General features: G+C 43.0%; 1 long non-coding RNA gene across 1 annotated transcript in view; it reads right to left on the bottom strand.

Annotated features, from left to right (window-relative positions):
* Nucleotides 1–396: 396 nt before the first annotated feature.
* The window catches only part of LOC117954490, a 20,539-nt gene continuing 1,257 nt past the window's right edge, over nucleotides 397–19,678 (bottom strand). The window contains exons 2-4 of the long non-coding RNA XR_004658833.1: nucleotides 13,608–13,614; nucleotides 10,853–10,855; nucleotides 397–552 (exon numbers count right to left, since the gene is read on the bottom strand). This is a non-coding gene — a long non-coding RNA (uncharacterized LOC117954490). The remainder of the gene's footprint in view (nucleotides 553–10,852; nucleotides 10,856–13,607; nucleotides 13,615–19,678) is intronic.

The raw sequence follows: 19,678 nt of genomic DNA, 5'->3' as shown, positions 1-19,678 counted from the left end.
CAAAAACATTAGCTTCATTCTGTGAGTTACTATACAGATGTTTGCAAGGATCAAACAATAACTCTGCCAACGGGTTAGCTGCTGCAAAACACTATTTGACACTGATATGAGAAAAGAAAACCAGTTAGTCATGAGAAAAGTGCTTGACATGAGATTCTACTCCAAATATTTTCAGTGTTTAATTTTAGTCACGTTTCATAGGTGTAATTTACAGGGGGTGTGGGGTGGGGATATACCCCCCCCCCCTTCAATAATCAAAACCGGCAAGTGCAACCCACTTAAAAAACCTAAAACTAAAGCAAAATAAGTGGTTTTGGGATGGTTTTAGGGTTTGTTTAAGCCTGGGGGAAGGGGGTATAGTTAGCTTGCCTTGTTGTTAAATAAGCTGTAAATTAATTTTGACTAATTGCCAACTGTACACAATGTTATTGACTTTGGATCTTGCTAGCATAGCGTTAGTTTTATGGCTCGGAGCTGATCTGAAGGGTTCTACAAGCTGAGCGGACTATAAATGTCTCCCGTTGCTAAGGGTGGCAAGTTGTATCTAAGGGCCTAAAATAACATTTTTATTGCATAACAGTCTTATGGGATGAGAACGATTGTTCCAGGTATTAGTCAAAACAGAGTTACTGTTTGGAAAAACTTCAGATTTCAGTTGTAAAACGAATTAAAATATACATTTTTGTTTTAAAAATATGTTGTTTGTGAAATGACTATGGTGTTAGAGGGTTAATGTCCATTCTCAGGTATTAATGATATTTGGGTCTTGCCGTCGTGCGTTCATACCTGACAATGGACACCTCGTCGGGTCGTTGGTCCAATAAACAAACTGTTCAACAGTTGTTTTTTGGGTTAACTTCACCTAACAGGACTACAATGTGAAACTCAATCTGGGCTCTGGGAGGGACACACCTCCCGAAGTTGAGGTTGTTTATTCAGAAGATTAGGATTGTATTCAGCAAGGAGCTGCAAGGGGGGGGGGGGACACGTCAGAGTATCTGCTTACATTGGGCCCAATTAACAATACAATGGTGCCGGGATTTGCAAAGAATCAAGTCAGCCTATTTGTCGGCATACATCTGTTAATTATTTGTGTAAGTTAGGTCCCAAACAATAATTATCACCTGCAATTAGGTTAGGGGGAAAAAGAGAAGGAACTCATTATTTGTGTTTAAAATGCTGACAACACCAATTAGCCGCTAGATTTGTCCCTGCAGCCACCCAAGGAGCGCTCTCCCCGGAGATGAAGCTCACCACGCTCTTCCCCCCGATATGCAGGGTGCCCAGTCATACTGGTTCAGCTAGTCAGCCATTCAGCTCCAGCACACAGAAACACACTGAGCTGTAATGTAATCTGGCATGAGGTCATGAAATTAGTTGGCAAATCGTTCTCGGCGTGGAAAACGATACAGAGGGACTAGCACTGATAGGGAGCCTGTGAGAAAACAGAATAAACGGACGATATGTGAGTGCACATGAAGTAGCATTTGGAAGGTCATTGTGTGTTCTTAAGTAGCCAAATGTCCTGCTGGTGTGTCCTTGGCAGCAAACCTTTTAGCTGCTTAGTCAGTGAATGTCCGCAGATAAGACTGAAAACACACATTCAAGGATTCCAACAGCCGTTGCAGATTAAAATCCAAAGATGAGGAATGAAGAACAGTCTGCTCAAAGCATTGCCTGTGTTAGGTGTTGAAACACTTACACACCTCGGCAGCAGATAAGGTTCAATGTACAAATGTAATTCAATTTATAGTGTCAAATCCTAACAGAAGTGATCTTAGGACCACACTCCATGATTTACAGAGACCCAAGCATTTTGGTGCGACAGTGGCGAGGAAAACCTTCCCTTTAACGTGCAGAAACCTCGGCCTTGACCTGCTGAGGGAGAGAGGAGTGTGTAGAGTCTCCCTGATTCACCATGCTCCCAACAGCAGTAACATTCTCACAGTGTAACAGAATGTAAAGCAGGGTGGCGCAAAAGAATTCAGCCCAAGTTCCTTACCGCATTACTTTTTTATCTTTCTTTTCAAAATTAAATTTATGAGCAATAAAACCTATGACTCTCAATGTAATACACTACAGAGTATTCCCACCCTAACTTGTGGGGGAGAATCTTAGCAAACTGTATGAACATTTCTGTGTAACTGTGTCGAGTCAATAGAGAATGTATAACCCCTTTCACATGCACTGCAACCCTGAACCTATCTAGACACTACCCGGAGGAGCTACGTGAGAACGCAAATGTCTGAATCATTAAGACCGGACCTTGACCAGACTTTATCCTGCCAGCTGCCAGGTACAAAGTCAAAGTAATGTTGCCCAGTTGTCAAGAGAGCTTCTCATTGTCCAGGCAATTCAAAGCATGCGAGTGGGCGTATTGATGGCGTTTCTTACACGTGGCTGGCGCAAAAGCGGAAGAATGAAAACATCCAAGAGTGAAGAAGAAGTAGGAAGATTCACACAAAGATGCCAAGGAAAATGTCTAACCAGAGAGACACAGAGATCCGGCAACGTCTGTCGTGAGGGCCATCATCGAAGTTGTCAGACAAATTCAAGGACTCTTTTTTTTATCAAATTACCAACGGGCTCTGTGACCGCGGTGTAATCCTCGTCATGTCCCCTGCATGCTCTACACAGGTGCCAGCCTTCAACTGAACCATACATGTTGAACTATAAAGTATTTCTAGTATTTCTACCAGCTTCCTGTCCTGCGGAGTGCTAAGTGGATCCGGTGCACCTCACAGCCAAAACTCAGCTGTTTGAAGGTTTTTTTCCAGCTTGACAGATACAATATTTCCCCTATGAAGCACTAATAAAACGAGAGGCCAAACAGGCATGAATGTGTGGCCATGGCCTGTTTATACTTTGATTACAGCAGTTAGGTGAATGTTGCACACGATGAAATGGACATTATTCCAGAATTGGACCAATATTAAACAAGCTCCAACAATGCAACAGAGAGTCCACTGTCTCCGTCACAACAGAGGAAAATGAGTGTGTGTGTGTGTGTGTGTGTGTGTATGTATGTGTGTGTGTGTGTGTGTCCACACAATCATACATGTATAATACCAACAGGCATATCAGTTATTGAGCTATGCTAAAACACCCCAAAATAATTTACACAATGGGCTAAATTGGATATCACTCTATTTTACAGATGCAGCTAATTCAACAAATTAACAAATGAGCCAAAACACGGCACAATCCTGTGAACCCAGTTCATTTTCATTAAATGATAACACATTCCAGCCAATTCAGGTTGTGTTTTTTTTTTTTATTTGCGTATTCATAAATTCCTGGCACGGGCACATGAACCTCAACCTTTGTTAATATGAATATATTGTGAGACATTTGCATAATCCACTTCATAATCCACTGCAGCACTCGGCGGTAACAAAGATAAGGAGGGGTAGCCACTGTTTCTCCTGGGAACACTACACAGATAAACGGAGAAAAAGAGACCCACTTTCTGCTCCTATTATGAGATAATAAAAAGAGGAAGGCTTTGCAAAGTTTTCACTTTTGAATGCATTTCCCTTTTAGAGACAGATGGTGGTGGAATATCATTATTAGTATGGTTTTTTCTTCATTTCACAGACACGGAAATCTACTGAATTTTCTCAGAGACGAGGTGCATGGGTTATTTATGTATCCACCACAGTCGCAGCATGCTGATTTTATTACCCCGCTGCTGCTTTACAGCGACACTGAAATATGTTTTCTTGCAGAAAATGTTTTTTTACACAAAAACTGAAAAAAACTGCAGTGTGCAGCAGGAGGAATCACAGGACGACAAATGAGCAAACGAAACTGAAACTCCCAGCTAGTCCTCAGCATCACTAATGAGAACCCTTTTAGCCTCAATATGGATGAAAAAGTGTGTGTGTTCCGGCACCTGTGCGTGTGTGTGTGTGTGTGTGTGTGTGTGTGTGTGTGTGTGTGTGTGTGTCGTAACTGAGACAGTGAAAAGCTCTCTTATGTCCCCCAATCTTTGCAAATTGGCCTCTGGGATGACGCCCCCACACAACTACAGCCATCCCCGCTGTGCTGCATGCATTCCTGGTGTGTGTGTGTGTGGGGGTGTGTGTGTGTGTGTGTGTGTGTGTTTGGACAATGGCAACACTTCCTTTTTGGCCTAATGGGCAGGGAGCCCCAGCCATTGTGGCCTGATTAGGGCTCCCATTCAAGCTCTCTGGGATTTCTAATTGCAAGGCCTTGTGCAGCGAACTCCCCCTCACTTCCCACCCCGCTACACTCCCGTCACGACTACTGTAAGTCTTAATGAGACACAATTACTGCCCCCTAGGAGACCTACAGCGAGCCAATCACAAAGAGAGACAAAGACCCCCAGTGAATGGCCACTCAGCTGAAAAACTGACAGAAAGAGGGACCAGGAGGGAGGGGAGAATCACAAGCCCTCATTGTCCAGCAAAAGCACATAGAGAAGCCTTTTGGGGGGGGGGGGAGAAATATAAATGTTTTTATTTAATGCCGACTCATAATTAGGCCCCTGAGAGGAAAAGGAGAGCCAAAGGAGTGAAAAAATGCCTGTAGGTACAAAAAGACAAATAATGACATGCTGGACGTGCAGCGAAGGAGGACAGGGGAGGAGGTGCAAGGAGGGAGGGAAAAGAAGAGGGACAAATAGATACCGAGGTGAAAAAACAGAAGTAAGAAAAAGAGAACAAAACTAAGTGGAAAAACTTTCTAAGCCTATTTGGCGTGGGAAATGGCCTGACATTGAAGGATGTGTGCGAGGCAGACTGAAAATCTGAGACATTTGCTGTGTTTCACAGGTTTGGCACTTCACTTCTGGCTCAAGGGGTGAAATATTCCTTGATTTGAGGAGCGTTTCTGCCAAAACTGTGTGGGAAGCCATATAACAGGGACTAAAAGAGTTTGTGTTTAGAAAGAGCGGTAGTGAAAGACCAGAAAAGACACGATTTGCAGACAGCTCGTGACTGCATGGGAACATTTAACGTGTTGTGGCTCTAGCATTATACAGATATTGTTTCGAGCAGTCATGTCTGGGGATTTTGAAGCGTTCTCATGGCGAAAGCTGAGCCTCTGCATGATGTTCACAGACAACAGATATCACTGACCATAAAAGACGCCAATCAGTTCTCTTGAGAACAGTTGCATTCTGGGAGGAATTCAGTGTGGCTTACAATACTCAACCGGCAGCAGAGACGGCAGGTGTGACCCGACAAAAAAATAAGAAATGAACAATAAAGCTAAGAGGCTTTTAGGTTTCTGAATTGATTTTCTCAAGATGCACGTGTGGACAGAAAGCACAGCACAACATTCTTAAAGGCTACGTTCAGACTGCGGGCAAACGTCAGCCAAATCCAATTTTTTTGCTCATGTATGATTTGTGTTGACAGTGTAAACTAGTCAAATGGCATCTGATCGTTTCCAGTTCTGATTTGGGCCACTCTCATATGTTTTCAAAAGTCCATTACAAGTCAGATTTTTCAAAAATGCAACCTGAGTCTGGACAGTCGGATTGGAATGCATGCGACTTCGACATCAACCTAGAGGGACCTTTGTCACAATTGTGCGCTGAGAACAGCACGTCCCCAGGGACAGCAACATTTTCCCCATAGACTTTACACGCCGAAAGACATGTCCATATATCAGAAAGTAAATCTTTTTCAGGCACATCAACTCACTTACTAAGACTTACATGGTCCTCATTTAAATCATTATGTTTTAAAAGATGTAACATACAATAACAGCCAAATCCAGAGTTATTTATCTAGGCATAATGAAGGTGAGGCAAAACAGGACTGTCACCCAGGAGACCAGGGTCCCGTTCCCCCCACCACCATCTTTTTCCAAATCTACCTGTCCCGTTATTGTGCCGCATGTCAGTTAAACGTACATACACGTACATATAATAATGATAATAATACATTTTATTTAAAACCTTTCTTAGCACTCAAGGACACCGTAGAGGGATCCATGAGAACTTAAAAAATCTGCAAAAAATAAGTATACAACAATAACAACAGCAGAAAAAGGCAAAGCAATGGACATAAAGTGGAATGGGCCGTTTTAAATAGATGCGTCTCGATGTGTCTGAATGCTCTGCTCCTGTCTTTCCTTTTGCTGTAATAAAAGGTTCCATCCTTCCTGAACTGATATGCTGCCGTTACACCTGTGTGACGGCGAGTATTGGTCTGAAAAAGGAACTTTTAGAGTTGTCTTTTTGTCATGAGCAATGGCATCAATACCAAAGCAGCAACCTGAGTTGGAATTGATCCGCCTTGTTGTTATTTGGGAAGTCCATCCCATCTTCAGGCCAGGGCAGCACAAGGCCCTACAGGGCAGCCGGACACAGCGGGGGGGCCACCTTCGGAAAATCACGTCAGCTCTAATGGAGCTTTAGAGGGAAGGACGGCTCCATTCACTGAATACATATTTCCAGGATTCCTCTTCCCTTACGTGTTTCCTAATTTCTTAGGCTGGGGGAGCTCAGATGTGAGGAAATACGTAATTAATAGGACACAAAACTTTTCAGACAAATTAGACACACAGTTCTCTCAGGAAACGTTTGTTAAATTAACACTCCAACCTGAGACATGCTCGCTCTTTCTTTCACACACACGCACACACACACACACTGCCTTGGCCCCATGTTCCTTTCAGTGTGTGCAGCCTCTCAGCTCCTGACTGAACCCCCTTTGTTCTGCAGTGACCCTCTTAAGCGCAGGTTGAAGCCTGCAGCCATTCCACTTTGGATTTGGACCCTATCGCGTGTCACACGGCTAAGTCGACCAGGACTGGGCCTCTTCACTCAGACACATGGCAACAAGTATCCATTCATGCAGCAGGATTTAAGATAAAATGACTAGATCACCAACATTATAAACAACCATGGAGGCGTCCAGCATCCCTTCCGTTGAAGATGCACTACAAACCATCTGTTTGCTGGATTCTTGTTCAGTGTCATCCAGTTATTTTCTGTACTGTTAAATTAAGAAACTGGAAGTAAAGTAATCAATTGTCAGACATGAACACATCATGAAACATTAGCAAAGCTGCTAGTTCTTTGCTCACTAGTTGTTATCCAATAACAGAATAAACGTTTGGCTGCACAAGTCTGGTAAGTGAGTACCTGCAAGTATAAGTAACTTACCATCATTTTATTATATACAATGTGGTGCTAAGGATCCAAAGAGAGATTTTCAGGTCACACAATTCCATTATTTATTGAAACATATTGTTGTTGTAATATGCTATAAATTCACATATTAGGATTTTCTTAGTAACTGTCTTGCAGTCTTCATCATGTCATGGGCTGTTAGACCCGACAAAGGCATCCGGTCCCTGTTGAATTTGAACTTTATTGGGTGTGTTACTGTTTCTCATTAAACTGGCTACACGTGATCAGAGGTGATACTGCTAGGTAGGGAGCAGAGGATGTTGCAGGACAGAGTCAAAGCAGAGCACACATACATCACCATAGCTCGTGGCTTTGGTTGCGTCTTCAAAAGTGAGCAGAAACAAGCTCAAAGGTGAACAAATTGGAACATTGAGCGGGGCGCCACGTCAAGGGACGCGCTTCATTAAGAGCGGTTCACGTGGAGGCGGCTTTAAGCAGTTTTTCAGTACAGGTACAGACAGTCTCGGGAATTACGTTGTTACTCTGCAGGGGCATACGTGGTGAAACTAATCCGTTTCATCAAATTAAACAAGGTAATCATTTTTTAAATAGCCTCATCTTCCTTACACCAAATCCTGTGTCCCGTTGCAGGGACAGGGTCAGAGAAGTACGTTTTGCAAAAAGACAGACTTGTACCCTACCTCCAGTGTTCTATTCACAATTCTATTTATTATTCCCATGTAAGTGCCCTCTACTCTTTTCTGTACTGAGTGATAGATAAATGTAATAAATCTGCAGAAAACCAGGTTCCAATTTCTTGTATGCCAAAGCCCACTTGGCCAATAAAATGGATTTGGATTCTGTAAACCTTAGGAGAAATTTGTCTTGGGCATTCCAGAGAGAAAAGGTGGTGTAGCCGCACACAGCCTCTCCATACACACACAACATATCCTTGTACATGTACAATCAAACTATCTTACCTGTGTGTTCTGTCCCAAAGGGATCAGCTCATGCTCTTTGTGAAGGATGTGGTTTGGGTCACAGGTGATTTTAAGGACCTTCTTCTTCCCTCTCTCCTCGAATATCTCCTGGAGCGAAGATGGTGGGGCAGCATGCCAAGTATTTCTGCAGCCCTTCTCATCATGTTATGGAGTTGTGATTGAAGTTTAACAGAAGGATTATCAAACCATGTTGTGATACAATAACTCACAATAGATTTAATGGTTGCCCTGTAATAAGATAACACAAAGCTTTTATTCATTCACTGGGCTCTCCTAACCATCCATATCAACACAGTACTTTTAAAATAATCAAATATATCATGTTATCTCAACAACAACAAAAACGTTTGCTACGACTAATGTGTCAGAAATATGCAGAGCAGGCACTCAGGTGTCAAGATGACGCCACATGATGCAACACCATTCTTGATTTAAGTTCATTTGCACTGGAAACAAGTGAACTCAGCTCACTTGATTGGCAGATTGACTGAGTATCAAAGACCTGTTGAGATTAGTTCATTTTTGGAGCTGCTGTCTTATAACTGCCAGCCTGTTGCTGCCGGAACAACACCGTCTGACACGTACAAAGTGGAATGCGTCTTTGTCAGTTTCAAGTGGCTCTCTGTTGGTTTCATCAGCTTAATCAGGTCCAACTGTGACTTAGATTGACAGGGCATATGTCAAATGTGGCTGTTTCACAAAGCAGCGCATATTTCCTGGAGTTGCCTTTCAACCTTCCCTTATTTATCCAGGAAAAGTTTTCTAATCCCTTATGCTTTTTTCATTGCCCTGATTTCATTCATTGAGCTCCTTATATTCATCTCTGGGAATAGCTCAGTGCCACTACAAAGGTGCCAAAAGCAAGTCTAGAAGTAACAAAGCATATTTACCTCGATTATTGTAATGGTAGTTTTACCTTCAGTTAGGATTCTTAATTGCATCCATACATGAGAGATCCATCCAGCGTTAATAACATAATGCTATTCATTACAGCATCCTTTGCACTATGCTCAACATTTGCAATAATAACTATCACAATTCACTCCTGCATACTTTTAACTCTTCATTGCACTCTTACCTCTATATTGTTTCTGTTTAGGGAATGTATATGTTAGTGTGTATATATTGTTGGGTTGTTTTTTATGTGTAAGCGCATTGCGAGCAACGATGTTCCAAAGAAAAGTTCCTCGTATGTGTCCCCATGCCTGGCAAATTAAGGTGATTCTGATTTAGATTTTATTTGCAGGCTCTACATTACCACTGCGGTTATTGGGTTACTTGACTTTTCCTGAGTGCTTGATTGTGTTTACATGATCCATCCACCCATCTTCATCTGCTTATCCGCTGTCGAGTAGCAGCTCCAGCAGGGGACCCCAAACTTCCCTTTCCCGAGCCACATCAACCAGCTCCAACTGGGGGGTCCGGCGCCGTTCCCGGGCCAGGTTGGAGACATGATCCCTCATCCAGTCCTGGGTCTTCCCTGAGGCCTCCTTCCAGCTGGAAGTGTGTGGAAAACCTTCGTAGCCTCTTTCCCGTGTTACGATCACAAAATGGCCGCCTTATCACGCCGTTAAATAAAATGCTCATATTGTTTTGCGAGTCATTGGAAATCGCCCTATTCTGTTGTTTAGGTATGAGGGCGTGTTGGCATCTTTGGACAGAAAATAGTTTTATGAATAAAAGTTTTATATTTGCGCTGATCGTCATACGATTACTACAAACATACTTTGGAGGTGTATTACCTGCTGTTTCCATGCAGTGTGGGATTGTTATAGTGTTAAACATTCATATAACTCCTATAACTTATATCTCCATCTTTGTTGCTGAGCAAGCACTCAATCAAACCGTGTTGGCATTGATGTGTCTTTTATTCATTTCTTTCTTTTGGTTATTGTTGTTTGAGTTGTGCACTTTCTCTGTTCCCTAACCCCTCTTTCCTCATGGAGAACAGCGTTGGTGTAACTATTAACCAAATGGATTACACTTTCCCAGGAAGTTAGGTCATTGAACCGTCATGCACATGTCAGAAAAACACTGAATACTACTGCCATCACCTTCTTGTCTACTACAGTTAGCTCAGTGCAGTGTAGTAAAAATGATCAGAAAACATTAACAAAGAGAATAACTGATAAAAGGCGGCTAATCATTATCCAGAAGAACACTACTGTCAAGTAGGTTTGGCAGGAGTGGCCTTGAGCAAAGTTTTTTCTCGGGGGATAAGTGTCATCTAGGGACCTTGTGTGATTAAAAAATCCCCCCCAACACAGTTTCCTGTGGTTCATTTGCACGGCATAAATGAAGCCTGCTTATACTCAAATGTACTGACGCATCTGTACTATGAGAGTTGTGTGGCTGCGGAGGACGGCCTCACCGTCTGCCCAGACAGAGCCGCAGGGGGCTCAACTCAGGGTCGGTGGTCTCTGGTCGGGCTGTGACCCAGACCACGTTGGTCATGCGATCCCATATTCGTCTTCACAATGAGTTTTGATTTAAATTGTAGTTGCAGTAGTGTCTCAAGTTTTTAACTTACTGTAAACTGATTGGTCCCATGCAGGGGGAACCTGAACAGCATGCAAACTCTCTGATCCACACGTTTTTTAAAAAAATCTGACGTTATCAATTTCAAAATAAGAGTGTGTTTCATGATTTCTCCTTGTTCAGCTTCACAAAGATACAAATGTTTTTGATCTGACAGCAGCAAAAAAAGGTCTGAGGATCAATCTTCACTTCGACTCACAATGACGTCCTTTAAACAGACAGACGCAGTAGGCCTACACCTGACAAAGTGTCACTCACTGTCACTTTGGCTCCAGCAGCCTCCTCACAAAACAATAAACACTCATGTAGTCTTCGCCATCTCAAAAGTGTGACTGACACTTGATCTTAAATCTTTTAAAGGACAGCCAAGTGTTTTCTCGACAAATTGTTGACACAAGATTGGATGTGAGAAACACCAAGCAACAATCTCCTGATTTATAGCGGCGGTGTGAACTAGTTCAGGACAGATTGCACTTTGTTACTCATTATCCAGTATTTTAAATCTTCAAATCCAAATGTGCAGATCAGCCATTAGCTTCACCAAGAGTAGAACAGGTGTCAACCATTTACCAGTCTGCCCAGTGTTTCCTGCAATCCAAGCCATCCAGATCATTTATTATCCCACAGTGTCACCTGTTCGCCCTCGCAGCTCAATCAGACAGGAGATAAGACAGGCAATGCTTGAATCCTGTGGAATTTTTATTAAGCTGTGTTCTTTTATGAGGTGTTGTTTTACGATCTTTTTATCAATGTAAAATCTTTCTGGGTTGAACTTACATAAGAGGTAAGAATAAACATGGCCTGCTTTGCATAAATGCTGAGACACACTGACCAAATGTCAGTATTTTACGGGTTGGGAATGAGAACAGGTTGGCATTAGTTAGGAGAGCCTACTGTCATTTTACTGGAAGATGTCATGTTGTTGTGGTTCTGTATGTGTTCTGTTTCCTGTCTTTCTGTCTTTTGTTTTCCAGCCTGTATGATTGTCAGTCCAGCCCTGATATGGTCAACCTGTTGTGTCACCTGTCCTTTGTTAGTCCTTGTTACCCCGTGTATTAAGTCTCTGTGTTTTCCCTTGTCTGTTGGCGGCTTCTTGCCTTAGTGTCTGTTGTGGTGTTCCCTGCTCCCTATAAGTGTTTTCCTGCCTGGGATAAATCTCTTTGAACTGCGTTTGGGTCCAAGCATCATCGTCCCCCTGACAGAAGACACATCTTACGACAAGGTGCTCCATATGGTTACCATGTTGGATTAGCTCACCTGTTTTATTTTAACAAAGATAAGTAAGATAAATAGTGAGTCATTTTTTGCATATTCATTCATCATTTAGAAATGATAACTTGTTGCCCCAACATGGCGCAGTGTTGTCTTTGTAATTCCTCATTGTAAAGGATGAGTTCTTAATTAATGAGGGAATTCAATTAGTAATTTAAGGGCTTGAATGAATCCTTTGTGTGAACAGAATAAATAGTTTGCCTCCGATAGCTTGCGTGACTCTGTAGGATTTCACTCATTCACACTTATTTTCTTTCTCTCTCTATCATCCTCATCCCCTTTTCTGTATCTCGTCTACCCCCTATGTGGTTCAACCGTCCTCCCTCCTCCATCTTCCCTAGTCCCTCTGGCTCTCCCCCTCCTCTCCTCTTTCCTCCCCCCTTCATTTGGCTGAAGCTAAATGTCTTGTGTGAGATAACATCGCAGTAGGAAATTCCGCCTGTGTTGCCAGACTGCTCAGTTTTCTCCCCAGGGCTGGCAACAATGTGTGTCCTTCATAAGTGCCCCTACAGCGCTCAGGATCTGCACTCATCCCCAGTGAGCCCGGTCAAAAGACCCGCCGGCGAAACCCAACGCCGCGCCCCGAGCTCCACGCCAGTGCCGCAGCAGCTAGCCAGAGGGATTACTACAGAGCCACTAAGAGTCCACCCTACAGTCCTACATTATAGGACCCCGACAATGTGGACAAGTTGTCATTCTATGCGTATGGAACTGCTGTCGCAACCATTTGTTGCATACTGCAGACATCTTTATTATATGTAATCATACTCTACTTACTTTTTTCCACTACAGTTTTGGATTAAAGAAATTAGATTATATAATAATATAATATTATAATATGGTAAATGAAAGAGCTTTAGAAGTGGGGGGGATCTTTGTTACATTGGGACAAAGCCTGTTTCCAGTCTTTAGGTTATACTAAGCTAACCAGTTGCTGGATGTAGCTTCATATTAACCATACAGACATGGGAGGGATTTTCAAAAGTTAAGTGTCAGAAACATGTTCAAATCAGGTGAATCGCAAGCCCATGTGCAGGGGCTCAGTCCTCAACGCTGCAGCTGTGGGTTCGGTTCTGACCTGCGGCCTATTTCTGCATGTCATTCCCCCTCTCATTCTCCTTTATGACTTGGCTTCCCTGTCAGTAATAAAGGCCTAACATGCCAAACTAAAAAGCCTGTGTCAATAATCCAACATCTTAAGTAGACATTTTTAAGAAATACACTGTTGATGTCACACACCTTCTGCCTGGTCAGTTGTGCTGAGCCCCTGAAGACTCCTGGACCAGGATGCATGGCTCATGGTTCAGAAATACTATTCTTGATAATGCATCACAAAAGCAGACCTTTCTTCCGCCTCTGCGTGGAAAAAAAGTGAAGAAATAAAGAGTCAGGAACAAAAAGTGTTTTTCAAGTCCACAGCCTTACACAGAAGCTGCAGATGCTCAAAGGCATGGTGGGGCCTTCAATCGGGTTTTCAGAGACAGAGGCTAAAGCTGGCGCTCAGTGAGTCACGGAGGTTTATCTCTTACGGCTGCGTTACATGGCTTACCATTGGAACATATACATTGCAATGGTCAGTTTACCTTCCAGATGGCTCCCACAGTGTCTGTCATCAGTGTCAGCCATCCAAGGGCCAAGAAAGCTCGGAGCCTTCATCATTTTAACGGCCTGTGACAAATAGTATTTACCTATTTCCTGCAATGTAAACACTGATTTAAGTCCCTGTAGTCTTTATATAGCCCTGACCGTGGTTCACCACAACACAGCGTTACCACAGTAACAAAACAGTTACCTTCAGCTTTGCCGAGATTACTGGGTTGTTGTCTGGGCAGGATGTGATGTTTGCGCGCCGTATGGTATAAAAAGCTTTATTTATTTAGGGTTGTGTCTCTAAATGTGGAGAGTATGCGCCATAAGCGCTCAAGGCTGTTTGACAGAAAGGAAAGGAGTGTCTAACTGGGTCAACGTCTGTGACCTTTGCAGCCGGGTTCAGGGGTCAAATCCTTGTTCTTCTCACTGCGAAAACAAATGGCTGCCAGATCCCTCGTGATAATGTCTTTAAAGGCAGAATTATCAATCCCCACATCCAAAACACTCAACATTTTAGTCAGTTTAAAATCCATTGTTTTTTGGCATCCGCTGTGTGCCTTGCCATCAGGTGGTATTTTAGACCGGACGTGCTGCGATGATATGTTGATGATGATGATGTGTTCACACAGATCACTTTGGTCCGGTCATCAAGCATGTAAATAATTTTATTTACAATTTGAACCCGAAAGGACCACAACTTCATGGTCGACAGGAAGACAACACAAGGGGTTAAATAAGGGTAAAAATGCACAATTCCCTTCCAAATCACACCATTCAATTAATGTTAAAGATAAGAAAAAGTTCAGTGAAGTTCAGTGTTCAAACAGATCCTGGAATGGGCAAAGTTAGAATCAGGTTAAAACTACCGCCCTCATCTGCAGACTAAATGGCGTTAGTCTGCCATAGATTGACATTTTCATGTTCGTCTGAACATTCAGAGCCATCCGTCCTCCGGTTGGTTAGCCTTTGACAGCACTATCTGGTAAATGAGGGCTCTTGCAGCTGCAGTCCTTGTTCAACTGCCGCACTAAAGCACCTGTCGTCAGGCTTGTTTGAGGTGACATTAGGTTAATTAGGCTCTGGTGTGTGCTTTATCATCCCCGAGTGACATACTTGGAGTTTGTACAGGGGCTGCACTTCCAGGGCTTCAGGAATGCCATTCAGGAGATGTAGTGCTCTTTAAGAGATGACTCAACTGTCGTGAAAACATGCTTTGCCTTCACTTGTGATATAATCATTTACTGGGAGCCAGTACCATCAGTTCTTGTATGTGTGCTAGAAGTACAGTGGTTGTAGTGCTACATATTAGAAATGTACAGAAGTACTGCTTTTGTGGTACGTGTTGAGTTGGGGCAAGAAAACAAAAGTTACGAAAATATTGAACAGTATGGGCTTACTGCTTGTAGCGGCAGAGTTATCATTCAAAGTATCCATAGTTCTAGTATACTGTATGTAGTACTTCATACAATGCATTTTAGTTGTGTAAAGGGAGTTCTTTCTGGTTGTGTAGAGGATGTGATCCTTCTACCGGTAAACTTTTAAATGCAGGATCTTTATCCAGGTTTTACTGACAACAGCATTTACTAAATTATGTGCAACGCCACTTATGCATTGTAAACTAGATTGGATATATTCTTGTCTGTCACTTATTTAACCCGTCCCTCTCTGTTCTTCTTCCTCACACCCACCTACTTCTCTCTCAACCAACCGATCTCCTCCTTCTTATTTACTACCACATTGACCCATTTTCACCCCAATAACTCACTCCTGTCTGTCCGGGGAAGAACGGGGCGCTCTCCGTTTAGTATGTGCATGTACGTGCACTGAAGGATTTGGGTTGACAATGGGCGTGGGTCGGTCGACAGGGTGGGTGGAAACTGCTGCCAGGCTTCTCTGTCTGGGTCGAGGTTGACTCACCACCTCCGTGTGGAATGTGTCAGTCCTCCAGGTACACATACATGCACATACACTTCCTTCAGAAAGCAGCTAACACCCTGCTCTTGGTCCACATTGTGAAGGTGGAATGGGAGAAATTATCCGATTATCAAATCCAATATGCCAAACAACCCAAAGCAAGGTCAGGATACACAACAAACACTTCAACAGTCGAGCATGCAACAGCAACAACAAAACCCATGCAAAGACTTAAATAAAAGCAATGCAAACACACACACACACACACTGTCTGATGAAATGTGGGAGAAGCTGTTAAGGGGCTAACATGGGTAAATATTAGCATGGGAATAGAAAATGGGAGAGAGGGAGAAAGAGAGAGAGAGAGAGCACAACTGTTTACCCTCTGTGCAGATGTGTGTATTTTTGTGTGGGATGTTTTCCGAATGTGTGTCTTCCTGAGAGTGTGTGTACGTGTGTGGGGGGGGATACAAATGTGTATCTTAGTTGGGTTTTTACCAGATGAGTAAAACGAGGCCACTTAAACCCTCCAGGAATTAAATCGAGCCTTCAGACTCACACGCTGCGTAGCCTACATGTTATTTTCAGGCCAAATCACACATTACTCATCATCTGATATCCGTCTGTAATGGCTTTTGCAGCTTCACTGCTGCGAGTATTCTGAGGCAGAAGGACAGCGGTTGAAAGAGGCCAACAGGTTTACCAGCAGAATACAGAAAAGAAGAAGAAGACGAGGGAAACCTGCCAAATCCCTAATTCCATGAGAAGGAGAGGACAAGGCCCAGCATCACAGAGATGCTACACTACTTATCTCATTTTCAAACATTTACAATCACGGATTCAGTACTTCAGGGAAGTAGATCTTCCCAAACGTTCAAGACTCCATTTGATGAAGGGGATGTTTTTTTAAGGCATCCTGTGTACATTTTAAGATAGACGTGATCAGATAAAAGTTGAAGGCATAGCTCTCATTCAGATTTGTCTAAAAAGATAAACATCTTCATTTCATCTTATTTCATTAAAATCATCTGTAGAGAATACAGCTATACAAGCTAGCCTTTGTCCCTAGCATCACAATCACTTCTGAATGCTGAATAAATGAATTTTATTGAAACCAATAGGATAGAGTCAGTAACACAGTAATGCACAGTAATGGGTTGTTACTACACGAAGAGGGCTCATTATTTTTTAATAATCAAATGAAACATTTGGAAATGAATCCATCTTAGTTTATATGAAAAGGTGGGAAAACATATGATGACTATAAAGGAAAAAATGCTAACAAAAAAACTAAAAACACAAGATCAACAGTTTTTTTTGTTTTTCAGCGAGACATATGTAGCAACTAGCTGGGGAACACAGTGGAGCATTTAGCAGACGTTGGTGGAGACCAAAGACCGAGCTAAAAGAGAGTTTATGAAAGGAATTTGGGCCACAAACGCAGGTCCAAATGAAAAATCTGGTTGCTCCGTGACAGGAGCACCTCAGGGTTCAGTGTCTTACTGAAGAACATCTTGACATTTTGACATGCGGACATGAGGATCTGGGGATCCAAGCACTCAATCTCCTCCGCCACAGCTGCCATTAGCACCTGTTTGCTAACAAGTTTGACATTTAGACTTAAAATGTTGCCCATATCTCATATATCCTAATATGTGTTGCCTATGTCTGGGCAGAAACCTGGGTTTTAAAAAAATGAAGGAAAAGCTACAAGCTCAATAAATAAGTAGTTTGAAGTTGAGCTGACAGAAAAGTAATGTGTACAAAGAGTAGATAATGTCATTTCTGTGACAGATTGATAAATGATACACTTTGAATCTGTAACTTTGCACACGTTATTTTGTTCTCCAGTGACAGGAGAGTACACATTTTTATAATGCTATACTTAAGTACAGCACTTAAGTACATTTACAGTACAGTATTTGAGTAAATGAACTTAGTTACATTCCACCACTGTTGTTTACTTACATGTTGCCCAATCAAGAACAGAGTAAATGTGTTTAACGTGACCTGTGACACGCATGGCACAGCCGTCAGACGTGGAAAGGTGCAGTGTGTTCACCACATCTCACGCCAGAAGGCCAAACACTAATGGAACACTAATGGCCTTCAACATGGCTACATTTCCCACCTTGTCACTGTTCGTGACTTCACAGCAGGCTCGATGAAAAGCTCCCTCTGAGGTGAGAGCGGCTCGTAAAACACAGCCGACCACTTTGAGTTCAGCGAGCTCTGAGGCTGTCGTCACAGCTCTTAATGAATCTCTGGTCTGTGCCGGACCAGAGCCGCGTGAATGAGTGTGTTTACCACGGGGGAAGACGTCATTGCTCCAGAAGAAAGAGCTTAATTATAAACATGCCAGTGCTATTTCCAGGGACAGCACTTTAAGAACAGGCCTCCTGTCGCTCCAGGGTCTTAATGACGCCAGTCGAACAAGTGGCAATTTAGAATGGCTCGCAGTAACACCCTCTGTGCCGGGCTGGCACCCTCCTAGTTTAAACTACAGTACAGAGGGATTATGGAGGGTGCAGGAGACAGACGGAGACTAATGGTCGGACTTTGGCGGCTGGCTTCACCCCACGAGAAGGAAAAAAACATCACTATTCTGATCTATTGATTTCCTTCCCATCTCACGAGTTCCCAATAACTGTCAGTGTTTTTTTTGTCTTAAATCAATCATTCTATTTGGGTTTTTGCGAGTTAATCAGTTTATTAGGTGAGATGTGCAAACAGATGTTTAAAGACAACCAAGGGCGTAACTTTGCGTTTAACATCGGGGGGGTTGAGTTCTCCACTTATCTAGGGAAAACATTTGTTTCAACATTAGGGGGACAAGTTGTAAGTGCAGGGTCTTGGTCTTGCCCCTGATTATTTTGAGCATCAAACACTCCATTACAACTTTCTCAGATGTAACGGAGAGCGGGTCTGGGGACGGTTCATTCACAGCTCATTTCCAAAGGGACGTCCCCAGAGGACGCCGCTCAAATGTCTCCGGGCGCAATTGGATAGTCCTTTAACCAATCAGACCAACGATCCGGGGGACGTAGCAGCGGCTGCGGCCTCAACGGGTTGCTGCGCTTCGGCGGCCATCATGTTGAACGTAAACAAAAAGCTGCTCACCGTCGTTGCCCTATCGTCATTGTGTAGAGCCCACCTCAAATATTTGAATTGGGGATGATTGAGCTCTTGGCCAGACGGACTTGCAGAGCAAATCTTACATTTGCCGGAAGGTTTTCCCAGGCTATTCGTTTGCTGCATTCTGGTGAAATTTTCTGCAACAAATTATGCTTTCACATATGTCATGATTGTTAATTAGTCTATTTTTTGTTCGGCCCAAAACCTTCTGCAGAATCAGAACATTCCACATGTTTTGCGATGCTTTTTATAGGAATTATGCACATCTTAACTTCAAATATTTGTTTGAAACAGCACTTAAACTCTGACTTTTTTCACTCTGACAGTTTTGATTATTTGGGGGGGTTGTGACCTCCCCATCCCCCCCATATAGGGACCCCCTCAAAAACAAGACAATACATCTCAAGAGGATTATCCTATTAATAAACAATTTGAATGAGTAACGCATTCCTGTGAAGACAACAATGAATGTCTTATCTTCCTAGTTTGGTTTTCTACACCTCTACAGCTCCCAGTCAGACCTGGTAAGGAGCACAAGCAGTTGGACCCCCCTATTATGTAGAGCACTTTATTTGGAGCCTGATTGTCTCACTGCTCAAATTTCTTGTCCTGTTAGACTTATTTTTAGCAATGTTGCTGAGTTTCTGAATCCCAGCAACTAACCCGATGAGTACGATGTCATTTTAGTGACAGAAATGAAGACCTAAGCTACAACACCATAAACCAAAGTGCATGAAACTGGAATTTTTCTTTACATTGAGTACATTTTTACATGTGTTCCGCTGGGTTAAGATCTGATAAATGGGTCGTGACATAGACACAAACTATCTGCTCGTTTAGTGATATTTAAAAACAGGTGTGCGTGATCAGCTCCAAGCAGTGAGTTGGTTTGGGATCCGGACGGACCAAAGCCCCTGAGTGTGGACCGGTGGCTGGAGAGGTGCCAGTTCACCTCCTGGGCATTGCCAAGGTGCTCTCGAGCAAGGCACGCAACCCCCCCCCAAAAAAAAACACTCAGCTCCTGTCTGACATCTCTCCATTAGTGCATGTACACTCACCGGCCACTTTATTAGGTACACCTGTCCAACTGCTCGTTAACACTTAATTTCTAAGCAGCCAA

The sequence above is a fragment of the Etheostoma cragini genome, chromosome 12 (genome assembly GCF_013103735.1).
Source record: "Etheostoma cragini isolate CJK2018 chromosome 12, CSU_Ecrag_1.0, whole genome shotgun sequence".
In the NCBI taxonomy this organism is placed as follows: domain Eukaryota; kingdom Metazoa; phylum Chordata; class Actinopteri; order Perciformes; family Percidae; genus Etheostoma; species Etheostoma cragini.
Note: the sequence above shows the minus strand (reverse complement) of the source record. Positions and strands in the feature narration are given on the sequence as shown.